The sequence below is a fragment of the Oncorhynchus kisutch genome, linkage group LG4 (assembly GCF_002021735.2).
Source record: "Oncorhynchus kisutch isolate 150728-3 linkage group LG4, Okis_V2, whole genome shotgun sequence".
NCBI lineage: Eukaryota > Metazoa > Chordata > Actinopteri > Salmoniformes > Salmonidae > Oncorhynchus > Oncorhynchus kisutch.
Genome location: NC_034177.2, coordinates 63,381,909 through 63,399,648, shown reverse-complemented (window position 1 = coordinate 63,399,648; position 17,740 = coordinate 63,381,909). Strand labels below are relative to the sequence as shown.

At 40.6% G+C, this 17,740-nt stretch overlaps 1 protein-coding gene across 1 annotated transcript in view; it reads right to left on the bottom strand.

Moving 5' to 3' along the window:
* The window catches only part of LOC109889819 (suppressor of cytokine signaling 5), a 49,360-nt gene extending 36,642 nt beyond the window's left edge, over window positions 1-12,718 (bottom strand). Inside the window, exon 1 of the mRNA XM_020481554.2 lies at window positions 12,110-12,718. The gene's annotated coding sequence lies outside the window, so the exon portion shown is untranslated. The remainder of the gene's footprint in view (window positions 1-12,109) is intronic.
* Window positions 12,719-17,740: the final 5,022 nt, after the last annotated feature.

The following is a 17,740-nucleotide window of genomic DNA, read 5'->3' as shown; positions in this document are numbered from 1 at the left end:
TGGGATTCCTGGGAGTGCCTTCTGATGAAGATCAAAGGTAAGTGAATATTTATGGTGTTGTTTCTGACTTTGTTGATTCCAAAATGGCAGATATTTCTCTGGCTGTTTTGGGTTCTGAGCGCCGTTCTCAGATTATGCTTTTTCCGTAAAGTTTTTAAAAAATCTGACACAGCGGTTGCATTAAGGAGTCTATCTTTAATTCTGTGAATAACACTAGTATCTTTTATCAATGTTTATTATGAGTATTTCTGCAAAATCACCAGATGTTTTGGAATCAAAACATTACTGCACGTAAGGCGCCAATGTAAACTGAGATTTTTGGATATAAATATGCACATTATCGAACAAAACATACATGTATTGTGTAACATGATGTCCTATGAGTGTCATCTGATGAAGATCATCAAAGGTTAGTGATGAATTTTATCTATATTTCTGCTTTTTGTGACTCCTATCATTGGCTGAAAAAATGGCTGTTTTTTTCCCCGACTTGGCGGTGATCTAACATAATATGTTGTGCTTTAAACCTTTTAGGGATAGGGGGCAGCATTTTCACTTTAGATTAATTGCATGCCCATGGTGAACTGCCTCCTACTCTGTCCCAGATGCTAATATATGCATATTATTATTACTATTGGATAGAAAACACTCTGACGTTTCTAAAACTGTTTGAATTATGACTGTGAGTATAACAGAACTCATAGGGCAGGCAAACTTCCAAACAGGAAGTGGAAATTCTGGGGCTGGTTGATTTTCAACTCATCGCCTATTCACATCCAAATAAGATATGGATCTGTTCGCACTTCCTACGCCTGCCATTAGATGTCAACCGTCAGTAGAACGTGGAATGAAGCCTCTAGTGTGATGTGGGACCGGATGGCAGCTATTTGAGTCACTGGTCTGGCAGAATGCCAGTTCCTGGTTACACACAGTACGTATTATATCGCCTTGCGTTCCATTACTCTATAGACAAAAACTAATGCTCCGGTTGGAACGTTATTGGATATATATGATAACATCCTGAAGATTGATTCTCTACTTAGTTTGACCAGTTTATTCGACCTGGAATATAACTTTTTGAAGTTTTCTTGTGAGTTCGCCTGGACCGGCGCCAGCTTTTGAACATGTGAGCTAAACGTGCTAGCAAAAGTAGCTAATTGGACACTAGTAATGGACATTATCGAACAAAACAACGATTTATTGCGGAACTATAATTCCTTGCACTGCATTCTTATGAAAGATCATCAAATGTAAGGGAATATTTATGATGTAATTTCATATTTCTGTTGACTCTAACATGGCGGAGAAATATATTTACTTCTGAGCACCGTCTCAGATTATTGCATGGTATGCTTTTTTCGTAATAAAAATAAATAAATCTGGCACAGCGGTTGCATTAAGAATGTTGTTATCTGACGTAGCTCTCTGTAATTACTCTGGATATTCTGGAGGCATTTCTGAACATGGCGCCAATGTAAACCGACATTTGTGGATACAAATATGCATATTATCGAACAAAACATAAATGTATTGTGTAACATGATGTCATATGAGTGTCATCTGATGAAGATTATCAAAGGTTAGTGATTCATTTTATCTCTAATTCTGCTTTTGTGACTATCTTTGGCTGGGAAAAATGGCTGTGTGTTTTTTTGGATTTGGTGGTGATCTAACAAATATGTTGTGTTTTCGCTGTAAAACATTTTAAAAATCAGACACGATGGGTAGATTAACTAGATGTGTATCTTTCATTTGCTGTATTGGACTTGTCAATGCGGAATGTTGTTGAGGGGTTCCGCTAGCTAGAAAGGTTAAGATTTAATTAAATTATTTCAATATTTGTCTATGAATTTCTACCATTCATAGTTGGTTTGAGGTTAAGTCATTAAAATGTGGAGCTATTGGAATTTTAACATATTGTCCCATGTGCATTGTGTAACGTACAGAGGGTCCCCAACCCTAGCCCCATAGGGATATCCCAAGTCACATTTACTACGGGCATTACGATTGGGTCACGTGCAGCTACACTCCAAATTGATGAGACAGCCTATAGGGAGCAGGTCCGAGACTTAGAAGTGTGGTGCCAGGACAACAACAACCTCTCCCTCAACATCAGTAAGACAAAGGAGCTGATAGTGGACTAGAGGAAATGGAGTGCCGTGCGCGCCCCCATTCTCAGAGGGGCTGTAGTGGAGTGGCTTGAGAGCTTCAAGTTCCTCTGTGTTCACATCACTAAGGATCTATCATGGTCCAAACACATCCACACAGTAGTGAAGTGGGCATGACAATGCCTCTTCCCCCTCAGGAGGCTAAAAAGATTTGGCATGGGCCCTCAGATCCTCAAAAAGTTATACAGCTACATCAGAGAGCATCTTGACTGGCTGCATCACCTCTTGGTATGGCAACTACTTGGCATCCGACCGCAAGGCGCTACAGAGGGTAGTACAGTGCCTTGCAAAGGTATTCATCCCCCTTGGCATTTTTCATATTTTGTTGCAATACAATCTGTAATTTAAATTGCATTTTATGTGGATTTCATGTAATGGACATACACAAAGTAGTTCAAATTGGTTAAGTGAAGTTCTAAAAAATATAAAACGGAAAAGTGGTGCGTGCATATATATTCACCGCCTTTGCTATGAAGCCCCTAAATAAGATCTGGTGCAACCAATTACCTTCAGAAGTCACATAGTTAAATAAAGTCCACCTGTGTGCAATCTAAGTGTCACATGATCTGTCACATGATCTCAGTACATACACACACACACACACAGACTCTGGGGGCCTTTCAGAACAGGTGTGTAACACCACTAAACAACGGGCACTACCAAGCAAGCGGCACCATGAAGACCAAGGAGTTCTGCAAACAGGTCAGGGACAAAGTTGTGGAGAAGTACAGATCAAGGTTGGGTTATAAAAAATATCTGAAACTTCCACGGAGCACCATTAAATCCATTATTAAAAGAATGGAAAGAACCACAACAAACGTGCCAAGAGAGGGCCACCCACCAAAACTCAGACCAGGCAAGGAGAGACCAAAGATAAAGCTCCACAGTGGAGATTGGAGTATCTGTCCATAGGACCACTACGCCGTACACTCCACAGAGCTGGGCTTTATGGAAGAGTGGCCACAAAAAAGCCATTGCTTAAATAATTAGTTTTTGCTTTTGGCAATCAAGGAAAATGCTATGTCTGGCACAAACCCAACACCTCTCATCACCCCGAGAATACCATCCCATCCATGTTTTTCCATCGGCAGGGACTGGGAAACTGGTCAGAATTGAAGGAATGATGGATGGCGCTATATACAGGGAAATTCTTGAGGGAAACCTGTTTCAGTCTTGCAGAGATTTGAGACTGGGATGGAGATTCACCGTCCAGCAGGACAATGACCCTAAGCATACTGCTAAAGCAACACTCGAGTGATGTAAGGGGAAACATTTAAATGTCTTGGAATGGCCTAGTCAAAGCCCAGACCTCAATCCGATTGAGAATCTGTGGTATGACTTAAATATTGCTGTACACCAGCGGAACCCATCCAACTTGAAGGAGCTGGAGCAGTTTTGCCTTGAAGAATGGGCAAAAATCCCAGTGGCTAGATATGCCAAGCTTATAGAGACATACCCCAAGAGACTTGCAGCTGTAATTACTGCAAAAGCTGGGTCTACTAAGTATTGGCTTTGGGGGGGTGAATAGTTATTATGCACACTCAAGTTGTGTTTTTTGTCTTATTTATTGTTTCACAATAAAAAATATTTAGCATCTTCAAAGTGGTAGGCATGTTGTGTAAATCAAATTATACAACCCCCCCCCCCCCCCCCAAAAAAAAGGTTATAAGGCAACAAAATAGGAAAAATGTGAAGGGGGTGAATACTTTTGCAAGCCACTGTACCTACGGCCCAGGACATCACTAGGGCCGAGCTCTCTACTAGGGAAGGCCCCCCCCAAAACACTGTTCTCTCTGCTACTGCACGGCAAGCGCTACCAATGCACCAACTCTGTAACCAACAGGACCCTGAACAGCTTCTAACAACAAGCCATAAGCCTTCTAAACAGCTAATCAAATGGCTACCTAGAGTACCTGTATTTACCTTTTTTTGCACACGCATACTGACACCAGGGTTTCCGTTAGCTTGTAACAGCCAGATTATGGCCAATCAAAGAAATGAAATGCCGATAAATAAAATTGGCACCGGCCAATTGTCCGGGAGGGGAAAAAAAGCAAGCTTCCCATTCACCATTCAAGTGCGTAGGCAACTAGGCAAGCTTCAGCACGTCACACACCACTTTGCAATGAGCTGGAGGCCGTATGCATTTTGAAAAGATATGCTTCCTGGTTTGAAACGTGAACATTTTACTACATATTATGAGGCATGTATTACCTTGCTTCAAAGTAGCCTAGCCAAAATCCAACCAAACGTGCAGGCAATTATTTTATAAAGACTTCAGTATACCATTGAAACCAGTAGCCTTTTCCCCTCATGTTCTATTAGTTTTCAAATCAACTTAATTTCATTGACCATTAGCCAAAGGCACAATCTTAATTGTGCTAATTGTTGCATATTTGATCTCCCCTCTTTTAAAATTTCTAACAGATATTTTCATGTCTGTCACATGAAACCGCTCACAATGTTTATTTCCCACTTATTGATTTATGGAACGAACATTCGCACATAGCCTACTACCTTGTGCGCATTGCTGCACTAAATGTGAACAAATAGTTTATCAACGCTTTGTATTTAACATTCGATTGCATGATCCTTATTGCTGTAATGTCTTTTGGATGTAGCCCAGGCCTATCGGTTGTATAAATCTGGGACCTATCATCCCACAACAGTCCCATAGTCTTTTTGGAAGTGGCTACTTCCTTCGCGCACAGAACGACAAACTGACCAATAGAATAGGTCAACTTTTCTACTATGGGGGACAGTAGATTAACATAGGTTAGTGATTTTGCTGCTCGTTACTCCTCTTGTTGGCTGAGGAAAAGTAAATGTGGACAGTTAACATAAGCACCATGAAAATTAACCTTTTTAATAAAGCATTCCATGCATCCTCACATTTGCAGACTTACAGTGCATTTGGAAAGTACTCAGGCCCCTTTCCTTTTTCCACAAAAAAAATATTTAAAATCGGTTTTAGAATAAGGCTGTAGAGTAACAGAATGTGGAAAAAGTGAAGGGATCTGAATACTTTCTGAATGCACTGTGTGTGTATATATACACAGTACCAGTCAAAGGTTTGGACAAACCTACTCACTCAAGGGTTTTTCTTAATTCTTACAATTTTCTACATTTTAGATTAATAGTGTAGACATAAACAATGCCTTCAACTGAATCATGTAGTAACCAAAAGTGTTAAACAAAATCAACATTTATTTTATATTTCAGATTCTTCAAAGTAGCCACCCTTTGGGATGATGACAGCTTTGCACAGTCTTGGCATTCTCTCAACCAGCTTCATGGGGTAGTCAACTGGAATGCATTTCAATTAACAGGTGTGCCTTGTTGAAAGTTAATTTGTGGAATTTCTTTCCTTCTTAATGCATTTGAGCCAATCAGTTGTGTTGTGACAAAATAGAGGTGGTATACAGAAGATATCACTATTTGGTAAAAGACCAAATCCATATTATGGCAAAAACATGAAGGTCAGTCAATGCGGAAAATTAAGAACTTTGAAAGTTTCTTCAAGTGCAGTTGCAAAAACCATCAAGAGCTAAATTGAAACTGGCTCTCATGAGGATTGCCACCGGAAAGGAAGACCCAGAATTGCAGAGGATAAGTTCATTTGAGTTAACTGCACCTCAGATCACAGTCCAAATAAATGCTTTAGAGTACAAGTAACAGACACATCTCAACATCAACTGTTCAGAGGAGACTACCCTGAAATCAGGCCTTCATGGTCAAATTGTTGCAAATAAACCACTACTAAAAAGGACTCTAATAAGAAGAGACTTGATTGGACCAAGAAACACAAGCAATGGACATTAGACCAGTGGAACTCTGTCCTTTGCTGTGATTAGTCCAAATGATTGATATTTGGTTCTAACCGTCGTCCGTGTCTTTGTGAGACACAGAGTAGGTGAACGGGTGATATCCGCATGTGTGGTTCCCACTGTGAAGCATGAATGAGGAGGTGTGCTGGTGCTGTGCTGGTGACACTGTCAGTGATTTATTTAGAATTCAAAGCACACTTAACCAGCATGGCTACCACAGCATTCTGCAGCGATATGCCATCCCATCTGGTTTGCGCTTAGTGGGACTATCGTTTGTTTTTCAACAGGACAAATGACCCAACACAGCCCTCCAGGCTGTGTAAGGGTTATTTGACCAAGGAGAGTGATCCTGAGGTCTCCTAGCCTCCTGAGGTTGAAAACGCCTTCACCACACTGTCTGTTTGGTTGAACCATTTCAGATTGTCAGTGATATGTACGCTGAGCTTTTCACCTCCACTGCGGCCCTGTCAATGTGGATAGAGGCGTGCTCTGTCTGCTGAAGTCCACGATCAGCTCCTTCGTTTTGATGACATTAAGGGAGAGGAAGTCCAGGATCCAGTTGCACAGTGCGGGGTTCAGACCCGAGCTTGGAGGGTACTATGGTGTTGAAGGCTGAGCTGTAGTCAATTAATAGTATTCTTACAAAGGTATTCCTCTTGCCCAGAAGGGATAGGGCAGTATGAAGTGCGATGGCGATTTCAACGTTTGTGGATCTATTGGGGCGGTATCCAAATTGAAGTGCGTCTAGGGTGTCAGGTAAGGTGGCGGTGGTACGATCCTTAACTACAAAAGTGAGTGCTATGGGGCGATAGTCATTTAGTTCAGTTACCTTTTCTTTCTTGGGTACAGGAACAATGGTGGACAACTTGAAGCAAGTGGGGACAGCAGACTGGGATAGGGAGAGATTGAATATGTCTGTAAACACTCCAACCAGCTGGTCTGTGCATGCTCTGAGGACACGGCTGCCTTGCAAGGGTTAACACGCTTAAATGTCTTACTCATGTTGGCCACGGAGAACGAGAGCCCACTGTCCTCGGCACGGTGTTATCCTCAAAGCGGTGAAGGAGGTGTTTAGCTTGTCCGGAAGCAAGACGTCGGTGTCCGCGATGTGGCTGGTTTTCTCTTTGTAATCCGTTATTGTCTGGTGTCCCTGCCACACTCCGGTTTCCACGAATCGAGGCCAAAGACAGCATCGCTAAGGTAGGTCTAAAATTCACTGTGCTACACCAAACAGTACCTATCCTGTAACTCCCAGTAATGGATACCAAAAATATATTTGGTTAAATCACATTATCTGATGTAACAATCTGTAGCTAAGAGAACTGGTGTTAAGCAGATGATGGGAGAGGTTGCCACAATGAAATTGCCATTCCAAAGAAACATACAGTAAATTCAGGGAATACTTGTAAAGCTGTGGGAGGAGTGTTGTAATAATTAAATTGCCATTCAGCACCTCATGAGTCATCTGCTTGAAATCCAGCATCATGTCTAATCCCTCAACAGGGATACAGTTCTGCTACAATGACACACGCAGGCAAAGGAATCCACTACAGGAAGAAACCCAGGCTCTACACTGTTTTGTCTGTTGGACAAAGAACAAAAACAATTATATTCTATTGTACAGTTTGAACAACAGTTGAACCATGCCAGCATTACATCAATATTAGGATAGACTAGTTGAACATGCATACATGTGCACAGGCACAAAGATTACATGTACAACAATATCTAGCCTAATAGAAATATGGCATAACCCTCAAACTTTGCCCAGTGACCAGAGCGTATAAATGAGCCTAGGTAGGTAGGTAAGTAGGTAGACAGTATCTACCTACAGCCATGTCCATCAGGCATGCTTAGACAAATATCTTTATAGTAAAACAAGCTTCAGTTTTACAGATTTACAACAGTAAATTGTTGTATTATTGTTTCTCCTCACTGTTTGGTAGTAAATGTATGATATATGCAATACTTACATCTGTTTGTAATGCTATCTTACGTCACGCCTATCATTTTGTGGGATTGAAATGCATCCAAGGTCATAACCAATGTCAACCCTCGTCAATCACGTTAAGCCAACTAGCTAGTCATTTATTTTACAGTTGCTGATGTTACACGTTTGCTAACAAGTTACAAATGGGTGGCGTTGCGCATAATAAGTTAGCAGGTGCGTGGCTAACTAGCCAGTCAACTCCAGTCATGCGCTAACGTTTGCTGGTAAACCTAGCTTTAGGTGGCTGGTTGTAACGTTATAGCTTGCTGTTTATGTAGCTAGCCATATCTACGACTTAAAGGAGAAGAGGTTTTACATATCGAGATACAAAAGATCTCAGATTGTAAAACCTCCATTTTTTTGTCATAGATATGGATACCGGTAGTTGTTAAGCAAGCTAACTTAGCTAGCTACCTACCTAGATAGCCAGCCAAGTTAGCAAATAATTGTATTTCCTCCCCACTGTAACACAGTAGTATATTAGCCAGCAATACAGAACATGGATTTAAGTAGATAAACTAAAGTTTAATAACTAGATAAACTAAAGGGAAATTAACTGGGCACCGCATTTGTCATCTGCCTTCTTGGGGCTAGCATCGGCTGTAGAGGAGCTTCAAACATTAACAAAGAGTTGGATTTAGCTTTGAATCCTCTTTGCTACATTCCGGTTGAAACATGTATGGTTGAATGTCACCATGAAGCGAATAGAAGCTCCATCATCAAATTCGAGTTGATGAGAGGAATTACTTGAAGCCATTACATCTGGTCAGTTCTTTCAGTTTTGCCTAAAGTATTGTTGTTAGTTTCCACCTCCTTTGTAAAATATATATATATTTTTTAAAGTCTGCCTTGGGGGAGAGATGGGGGCCAGAGTACAAAGCACCGACCAACACAAGTTGTAGTCTTTCATAGACAGGAAAAATGTGTGACCTGCTTGTATAATTACTAATGAATCCACAAATAGGAACATCGCTGAATGACGTCCGATGGCAAACAAGGACAGACATATTTACATACACGTTTTTGTGTATATAAAAATTGGCAGAATATTGCACAATCCAGGTGTTGGACTCTATTAACAGACTTACCCAAAAAGACTCACAGCCGCAATCGCCGCCAAAGATTATTCTACAAAGTATTGACACAGGAGTGTGAATTTAAACAATGTTTTCACTTTGTCATTATGGGCTATTGTGTGTAGATGGGTAAGAAAAAAAATAATTTAATCAATTTTGAATTCAGGCTGTAACAAAACAATGTGGAATAAGTCAAGGGGTACGAATACTTTCTAAAGGCACTGTATATGTACAGTACATAGCTACCCCTGCACATCGATTCGTACTGGTACTCCCTGTATATAGCCATGATATTTTCTACTCCCTATATAAAGTCATGCTTTTTTGACTCTTAATTCCCTGGGTCACTATTTCTATTCTTTTTTTGTTTTATCTTTAACTCTGCATTGTTCGAAAAGGACCCGTAAGTAAGCATTTCACTGTTAGTACACACCTGTTGTCTATGAAGCGTGTAACAAATATGTGTGTGCTGCCAGTTGTGGGCTGGATTGAAACAAACCTAACCTTCATTTAAGTTGTGATGCAGTCACGACCACAAGTATCACAAAACTCTTATGGATGAGATTGACTATGACCAAAATTATCCTATCCACTTAGTGGTCAATTTTGACAGTAGAATAAATATTTTTGACTCATATCGACGCAACCAAGGTGGGAAATTAACTTAACACAGTTGCTGGTGGATGCCCAAATTTTACCAGCCACTAAAATGGTTTTACCAGCCCCCTCACAAAAACGACTATGAGGATAAAATGACAGAAAACACATGCACACATTGTAATGTTAAAACAATAATATATGCCATTTAGCAGATACTTTTATCCAAAGCGAGTTACAGTCATGCATGCATATATTTTTGCGTATGGGTGGCTCCGGGAATCGGACCATACAGGACATTTATTGAATGGTTTTGAAATTGATTGAAAGTGATTTCAAAGAACAACACAGAACATGGACAGACAGTGAATATCAGTGTGTTCTATACCTGTTCCAGCTGGCAAGGTCTACATCTTTCTCTCTTGTTTGAACCTATGCTGTACCCCACCCCACTTTCACCACTGTAGCATTGAGATTCTCTCTTCCAGAGCTGACACAAACACATTTGGGGGGGGAAACTACTCCCAAATGCTCTGTGATGACCACCTGCCAATGTCTCTGGTAAGAATAGCCATTCTGACAGCCAATGCCAACATCTACCAGCATTTGGCTGGTAATTTCCCACCCTGGGTGCCACATAGGCTGTTTTCTAATTTGATTTTTAGTGGCAGCTGATCTTTAAAGATGTGACAATAAAATGTGTTTTATTTAATTATCTTTAATTATCAGGACCACCTTGTCCTGAACACAGGCATCCCACAAGGTTGTGTCATGTCACCTCTCCTGTTCTCCATATACACTAATGAAATGGCATGCAACAGCGACCTCATCAAATATGCGGACGACATGGCTCTGGTTGCTTGCTTGGAGGGCAAGTCTAGCTCAAGCTACTCCCAGTTAATTGACTGCCTTGTGAAGGGGATTGACAATAGCTTCTTTGACCTCAATGTCACCAAGACTAAAGAACTGTGGCTTGGACGGTAAGCTGGGGAACAACGTAAGTCCCTCTTTGAGCACGTCACCATGAATGGCTGGGACGTGGAACAAGTCACATTTGAAATACTCGGGGACAATTTAACACCACAAACCTATCTTCCAGGAAAACAATTACCTCATTAACAAAAAAGCAAGTCAGTGTCTCTTCCTACTTAGGAAGCTAATAAGTTATTGCAAGCAAACACACACTGATCATGGTGTACACATGATAGTGTTCTCATTTTCAACATCTCTTCCTGGTATTGGACTTTCTCAATCAGGAACAGGAATAAACTAGCACAATTTGTCAATCAGGCCAGCAAAAGTGGGCAGGAAAGAGCCACAACTCCAATAGGTGTACACAGAACATCACAAGGAAAGCCCTCCAGGTCTTCGACAACACCCACCCACTGCACGCATCCTTCCAAATGTAGTGGCAATCCTAAATTAGACTGATGGACTGACATTGTGTGTAATGTGTATGTTTAATGTCTGCCTTTACCCTTTTAATGTAAGCCAGATCTTCTAAGACACATTTCCATTCTGTGCAAACTTAACTGACAATCAAGTTCTCTTATCTTAAATAATATGCCTACATAGCCTTGGGATAGGCTAGCCCTACAATAAATCAGACGTTTCAGGTTACTGCATGACAATGACAACGGTGGAAGACAAACTGGGACACAGATATGGACACAACTACAGTAGGCAACTTTCTTGGATTCATTATTGTGATATAAACATGAAGTGCAACACTTCATAATAGCATTAATTATGATATGGTGCTTGCACAGAACGACATCAGCTATAACGCTATTATAATGTGGACCATTCTCTGCATTGGTGAGGTAGGCTATAGCGTAACAACCTAACGTTAGCCTAATTTACAACATCATAATGGTTTAATATTTTCTAGGTTGTGAGATTAGTATTTGACATGCTAATATTTAGGCAATCATAAACTAATAGTTTAGCATTGCATGCGAGATAGATGAGATAGGGCCATTTAAACCGATGTAGGCCTATCATCGGTCAGACAGCACTGGTTAACTGTTTAACTATCTACAGTAGCTAGTTAGCTACTGCTATCACTGGACGTTGACAATAGTTGCCATTACATCATGACCTGGCTGTAAGTAAGGATCTGTCTAATGCGATATGTTTTTGACATGATGTAGGAGTTGTGATAATATACCTCGGTAGATCAATGGTAACATTATGCAACAAAAAAAACTTCACCGACAGATCACCACCTTCCTCCAAAAAAATGGCTGCATTTCGCAAATAACGGTGTCTAGCTAACGTCAACTAGCTGGATGCTAACGTGAGCTTCAACATCGAGTTGGTCTGCTAGCTAATTAGCTAGCTAGGATGAACAAATATGTTACCAAATTACAGACAGACGTATACAGTACAGTTATTTAGCGACATAAATTATTCCGTAAATAATCATGGTTATTAATATTCTCAACTTACCCTTTTGTCTTTTATAAACACTACTCAACAGTTCTCTTTGTCTGCAAAAAATGGCTATCAAGACAAGTCAGGCACATATCCCCCTTGAGTTCCACGGTGTCGAACGAAACACAGAAACGTACGCGGGCGCTTTTCAATGTCATTCTGAATGGACTTTCTAATACATAAGACAATGTATATGTTAATTAAAAACTCTTAAAATGATACATAAAAGTCAGAAACCCTGTTCGGTCTCTTGGACGACACTTCTCTTCGGCCGTGGTGGTCGTTCCTGTTCCTGACAGCCAATACCGTCGCTAAGCAAAGCCGAGAAAAGAAGGGGCGTTCAGTGTTGATTGCAGGCGGGTAGAGAATGGCAACATGGAACTCCAATGGGGGAAGCAGGACGAGAGCGAGCTTCTGATGGTGGATACTGCAGGGAAAGTCCATGCCTGTGGCCCAGCATGACAGGCACTGCATCTCGCCAATGACAGCGGAGTAGAAAATCAAGTAGTGGCCTGTTGGCATTTACTTGGAAACGTGGAGAGGCTGCTGTGAGCGCCGGGTGTCTCTGTTGATTCGTGTCAATTTGCTCGAGACAAACAGCAGGTTATATTAGAGGGGCCTGGGTCGAAGATGTTCCTCGTGATAATTTCAGCAGCTAATGAGAGACTGGGCTGCTCTCTGACTTAAAGGTTATTAGGTTGGGATAGTTACACCTGACAAATCCTGAATTATTTAATTTACTTTGTACCAATGCATTCAACAATGGGCTATGCTATTTACCTTTGATTTGATTGATGTAGGCCTCTAGAAATTCTATATTCTTACATCCTATATTACTGGTGACTTTGGTTGACTGATTCAGGGCTCCAGTCTGCGACAATATCCTAGTCGCATTTTTTGACCCTTTTCACTTGGCTGTACAATGCTGCGATCTATACATTATACCTACTCACCTCAATCAAATCCTATTTGGTCTGCACATAAAACCATTATTTGTTCAAACAGTAAAGTGCATTATCCTCATGATTCCTGTAATGAAAGTGTCTGCCCAGCCACTGCCTGTTTCACACTGTTTTACAATAAAAAACTTTTGGTCATGTAGTGTATGTGGACACTTGCTCATCGAACATCTCATTCCAAAATCATGGGCATTAATATTGAGTTGGTCCCCCTTTGCTGCTATAACAGCCTCTACTCTTCTGGAAAGGCTTTCCACTAGATGTTGCAACATTGTTGCAGGGACTTGATTCCATTCAGCCACAAGAGCATTAGGGAGGTCAGGCACTGATGTTGGCCGATTAGGCCTGGCTTACAGTCGGTGTTCCAATTCGTTCTAAAGGTGTTCGATGGGGTTGAGGTCAGAGCTCTGTGCACGCCATCAAGTTCTTCCACACTGATCTCGACAAACCATTTCTGTATGGACCTTGCTTTGTACACAGGGGGCATTGCCATGCTGAAACAGGAAAGGGCCTTCACCAAACAGTTGCCATAACGTTGGAAGCACAGAATCGTCTAGAATGTCATTGTAGCATTAGAATTTCCCTTCACTGGAACTAAGGGGCCTAACCCGAACCATGAAAAACAGCCCCAGACATTATTCCTCCTCCACCAAACTTTATAGTTGGCACTATACATTGGGGCATGTAGCGTTCTCCTGGCATCTGCCAAACCCAGATTCGTCCGTCGTACTGCCAGATGGTGAAGCGTGATTCATCACTCCAGACAACGCGTTTTCACTGCCCCAGAGTACAATGGCAGCGAGCTTTACACCACTCCAAACGACACTTGGCATTGCGCATAGTGATCTTAGGCTTGTGTGTGGCTGCTCGGCCATGGAAACCCATTTCATGAAGCTCCTGATGATAGCCGAATCCACTAATTTGAAGGGGTGTCCCAATACTTTTGTATATACTGTATAGTGTATCTGATATGGCTTTGAAGCTGCACATCGGCGAGTGTGCTAGGCCTCATTGGGTAGTAGTAGCCTATTAAACTTCGTAGGAAATCAATTAAATGTATTAAACTCGTTAGAAATTGTATTCATTTGCCCAAATTCATAATAAGACATGAACAGAATGCGTCAGTGATTCGTTTTTCCTGCAAGTTTCTGAAGAGGCAACGACACTGTAATGCCCGTTTTGTGTGTGTGTGTGTGTGTGTGTCTGTATGTCTATCACTGTAGCCATTAGCGATGCTAATGATTACGTTCTTCTGGTAAATGGAGAAAGGTTTTCCCAGAAACGTTCTCATTAATTAGAAAGTATCGTATGGAGGACCAAATCTGCCGTTATTAGAAATAAATAAAAAATCCATATATATCCGGCTGTGCCACACACACACACACACACACACACACACACACACACACACAATTAAAACACTCTAAAATAACAAATGGAACATTGTCCTTGTTTGACGTAGAAACGGGTGAAGAGTTTTGGAACACAACCATGCCTGTCTCTGTTATGAGTGGGTTCCTTTTGACAATAAGACACAGGACTACAGCCATATATAGTAGATTCTATTTTATAAATCGACCGGGATTGCCCAGAAAATCACGGTATGCTAAAGTTATTGAGTGAGTATCAAGCAAGCTAGCTTGGCTACAACTGATAAAGTCAAACGTTTTACAGCCAGACCTTGACCCTTACAAAAATTTATTTGTTTTCACAAATTTCCCACAAGTTTATGGCAAATTAGCTGCAAACTAAATAGTGTGCCACAAAATGTTGCCAGAACATTGCAAATGTTTGCCACTAGTGGTGAATCTGTGGCAACAATATTTATTGCCACTAGTGGCAAACATTTTAACAGAAGCCGTTTCTGGTGAATACATGAGTTCCAAGACCAGCAACCGTTGACGACCAATCAGGGGGATTAGAAAAATCTGTTGGAAAATGGAAACCAAGCTAACTAGCTTGCTACCTACCAAAGTTATCAGGGATCTAATTTATTCATTACATTTCCTAATAAACTAAAAAAGTGTGTTTGCTAATTGATGCCTAGTTAGCAATGTCATGTTTTATGGGATAGAGTGAAACACATTTAGTTGATACCAGTTTCAAATCGGTCAATGCCACAAACTGGCTAGCGCTATCATATATTTGCACAATTAATGTGATAGCTAGCTATCTAACTAATGATTTGCCTGAACACTTTCTATTTTTTACGTGAATGCGTTGATGTCTTTTAATGGTGCGGCAGCGTAGCCTAGTGGTTAGAGTGTTGGACTAGTAACCGAAAGGTTGTAAGATCAAATCCCCAAGCTTATTTTGAGTGATAAATGAGTGTATCATCTTCAAGCTTGATAAGGTATTATTCTCATAAATGTAGCCCATACATTCATTGTTTGTTAAAATGACACTAAACAAAAAATAAGCGCAAGGTGTTCTTAATGTTTTGTACACTGTATATTATGACATCACGTCTCATCTCACTAACAAATGCTAAAGTGACAAGCAAATTCCACTATCGTGGATAATCTGTATTGTGGCTAGCTTCACATATTTACATTATTCAATGTAAAGTGTTCGTTTCATGAGCTGAAATAAAAGATTCCAGAAATGTTCTATATGCACAAAAAGCTTTTTTCTCTACAATGTTGTGCACACATGTTTACATTTCTCCTTTGCAAAGCTAATCCAGCCACCTGACAGGTGTGGCATGTCAAGAAGCTGATTAAACAGAATGACAATTACACAGGTGCACCTTGTGCTGGGGACAATAAAAGGCCACTCTAAAATGTGCAGAACACACATGCCACAGATGTTTCAAGTTTTGAGGGAGCGTGCATTTTGGCATGTTGATTGGAGGGATGTCTACCAGAGCTGTTGCCAGAGAATTGAATGTTCATTTCTCTACCATAAGCTGTCATTTCAGAGATAGCTTCAGAAGATAGGATGCTCATGGTTCTCACCCACTTCATAGACTTACACAGTAATTATGACAACTTCCAGAGGATGTCCTCCAGCCTATCAGAGCTCTTGCAGCATGAACTGACATTTTGCCCACCCAATCAAAGGATCAGATAATGAATGTGGTACTGAAAGCATAAACTACAGCTAGCTAGCATTGCAGTGTATAAAACGTGGTGAGTTGTTTACTTAGAGAGAGACAGTAGTTGAACAGTTTAGAACAAATTAATTTCTTCCAAAATGAAGGAGAAGCATGAGAGAATAGAGAGTGACATTTTTTCAGTGTCACTGCAATGCAGCTTTCTAGTTTAGCCTACTGAAACACCCTACTCAGAGGGATGTTATGTTAGCTAGCTGGCTATGACTTTCCAGCACAACATGGAAGTCTTCCAAGGGACCCACTGGTGTAACTGCTTACTGACTGTACACTAACATTACTGCATGATTGTAGCGGATTTACTAACGCGTTAGTTATGTTAGCTATGCTGACTGACCTTACTTTAGATAATATTGTGACAACGATGTACACTGACTATAGCGGCAACTGCACACAGCCATTGAAGAGGAGTGGGACAATATTACACAGGCCACAATCAACACCCTGGTCATCTCTACGCGAAGGAGATGTGTCACGCTGCATGAGGCAAATGGTGGTCACATGGCTTTGAGATGTAAATTAACAATAATTGGTTTTGAAAAATAAATTGCAATATTAGGCATAACTCAATATTATTGTAATGAAACAAGCAGGGAGTAGGACTCGAACCCTCGACCTTCTAGCCCAAAGTCCAGCGCGCTATCGACTGTGCCGCAAAAGCATGCTCATGCGGCAGAGTCGATATCCGCGCTTATAAACTCAGGTTCGTTACATTATCTTGTTTTTCTTCCATTCACGCCTTATACACCCGAGTTAGGAAGAAGAGACAACTAGTATACAACTGTCTCTTAATGATGAAGTCCCAAGTCTGTCTCTTAATGATGAAGTCCAAAGTCTAGATTGAATGTCATAATTAGTTGATTAGTTTGAATCAATTGTGTTGAGGCTAGGCTGTGGCTCGCAAGGAACGGTTGGCCACACATTTAAAAGTATATTTAGTAGGCCTAAATCCCAGTTTATGCTAGCTACATCATTTGTTTATATTGCATTAATTCAAGGCAGAAACATTGTTTCCTTGCTGAAAAATATAGAAAATGCCAGTTTCAGTGAGAAGCATAGCAACATCAAGGAAACTCAAACAGCTGACCCAACTTTTCCAAAGCCAAACCCACCCATTAGCCAAGACCAGTTTACTGTTTTAAATGCCAAAATTTAAATGTTTTCAGTATCCTAATTTTGTTTTTGTTTTCTAATTGTTTCAGTGCATGCGTTCTACAAGCTTTGGATGAAGAACTTCCACAGGGCCGCCATCTACAAAGTTCAATCAAAAAGGCAATAGTTCTGAACTTTGTTTGCTTTTGTTTTAATTATTTACATATTGTTAATTATCTTTAAAAGTTCCATTGGTTGAAAGCTATTGCTCAGTTATCACTTGGCTCATGTAAATTATGTTTTTGGCAAAACAAGCAGGACCGCGTCATGTGTCAGAAGCAATGCATGTTAGCAATCTTATGTTAGCTGGATAACTTATTATTAAGCAATACATTGGATACTTAATGAATAGAATTGTCAATAAACTAATTCTCAACATCCATCTTTGAAGCAGTTTGTTGAGACCTTATTTTGCAACCAAAC